Source organism: Arachis ipaensis, chromosome B6, assembly GCF_059453495.1.
Source record: "Arachis ipaensis isolate K30076 ecotype BB chromosome B6, ASM5945349v1, whole genome shotgun sequence".
In the NCBI taxonomy this organism is placed as follows: Eukaryota; Viridiplantae; Streptophyta; class Magnoliopsida; order Fabales; family Fabaceae; genus Arachis; species Arachis ipaensis.
In genome coordinates this window covers 63,374,076-63,375,978 of record NC_142441.1, presented here as the reverse complement: position 1 = coordinate 63,375,978, position 1,903 = coordinate 63,374,076, and the positions used below count along the sequence as shown (strand labels likewise).

Below are 1,903 nucleotides of genomic sequence, written 5' to 3'. Positions count from 1 at the left end.
CAACATCAATCACAGCTCTTGCTATGGCCAGGAAAGGTCTTCCTAGGATGATGGATTCATCCTCTTCCTTTCCAGTATCCAGGACTATGAAATCAGCAGGGATGAAAGGCCTTCAACCTTTACTAACACGTCCTCTACTTGTCCATAAGCCTGTTTTCTTGAACTGTCTGCCATCTCTAATGAGATTTTAGCAGCTTGCACCCCATAGATTCCCAGTTTCTCTATTACAGAGAGGGGCATGAGGTTTATTCCTGAACCAAGGTCACACAAAGCCTTAAAGATCATGGTGCCTATGGTACAGGGTATTATGAACTTTCCAGGATCCTGTCTCTTCTGAGGCAATGTCAGTTGATCCAGATCACTTAGTTCATTGATGAACAAGGGAGGTTCAACTTCCCAAGTATCAATGCCAAATAATTTGGCATTCAGCTTCATGATTGCACCAAGAAACTTGGCAGTTTGCTCTTCAGTAACATCCTCATTCTCTTCAGAAGAGGAATACTCATCAGAGCTCATGAAGGGCATAAGGAGGTTCAATGGAATCTCTATGGTCTCTAGATGAGCCTTAGAGTCCTTTTGTTCCTCAGAGGGAAGCTCCTTATTAATCACTGGACGTCCCAGGAGGTCTTCCTCCTTGGGATTTGCGTTCTCCACTCCCCTTGTAGGTTCGGCCATGGTGCTTATGTCAATGGCCTTGCACTCTCCTTTTGGGTTCTCTTCTGTATTGCTTGGGAGAGTACTGGGAGGGATTTCAGTGATCCTTTTACTCAGCTGGCCCACTTGTGCTTCCAAATTTCTAATGGAAGACCTTGTTTCATTCATGAAGCTCACAGTGGCCTTGGATAGATCAGAGACTAGATTTGCTAAATTAGAAGCATTTTGTTCAGAGTTCTCTGTCTGTGGCTGAGTGGATGATGGAAAAGGTTTATTATTGTTAAACCTGTTTCTTCCACCATTATTAAAGCCTTGTTGAGGCTTTTGATCCTTCCATGAGAAATTTGGATGATTTCTCCATGATGAGTTATAGGTGTTTCCATAAGGTTCACCTAAGTAATTCACCTCTGCTATTGCAGGGTTCTCAGGATCATAAGCTTCTTCTTCATAAGAAGCCTCTTGAGTACTGTTGGATGCAGCTTGCATTCCATGCAGACTCTGAGAGATCATATTGACTTGCTGAGTCAATATTTTATTCTGAGCCAATATGGCATTCAGAGTATCAACTTCAAGAACTCCCTTCTTCATAGGCGTCCCATTACTCACAGGATTCCTTTCAGAAGTGTACATGAACTGGTTATTAGCAACCATGTCAATGAGTTCTTGAGCTTCTGTAGGCGTTTTCTATAGGTGAATGGATCCACCTGCAGAAGTGTCCAGTGACATCTTTGGTAGCTCAGATAAACCATCATAGAATATATCCAGGATGGTCCATTCTGAAAGCATGTCAGAAGGACACTTTTTGGTCAACTGTTTGTATCTTTCCCAAGCTTCATAGAGGGATTCACCTTCTTTCTGTCTGAAGGTTTGAACATCAGCTCTAAGCTTGCTCAGCTTTTGAGGAGGAAAGTACTTGGCTAAGAAAGCCGTGACCAGCTTATCCCAAGAGTTCAGGCTGTCTTTGGGTTGAGAATCCAACCATAATCTAGCTCTGTCTCTTACAGCAAAAGGGGAAAAGCATGAGCCTGTAGACTTCAGGATCTACTCCATTAGTCTTAACAGTATCACATATCTGCAAGAATTCAGTTAAGAACTGAAAAGGATCTTCAGATGGAAGTCCATGAAACTTGCAGTTCTGCTGCATCAGAGAAACTAATTGAGGTTTCAGCTCAAAGTTTTTTGCTCCAATGGCAGGAATGGAGATGCTTCTTCCATGTAAATTGGAATTAGGTGCAGTAAAGTCACCAAG

At 42.6% G+C, this 1,903-nt stretch overlaps 1 non-coding gene across 1 annotated transcript; it reads left to right on the top strand.

The window, feature by feature from the left end:
- The first annotated feature begins 1,434 nt into the window (after positions 1–1,434).
- Positions 1,435–1,542, top strand: LOC148556207 (small nucleolar RNA R71). The gene has a single exon (XR_015887322.1). It is a non-coding gene; the product is annotated as a small nucleolar RNA R71 (small nucleolar RNA).
- The last annotated feature ends 361 nt before the right edge of the window (positions 1,543–1,903 follow it).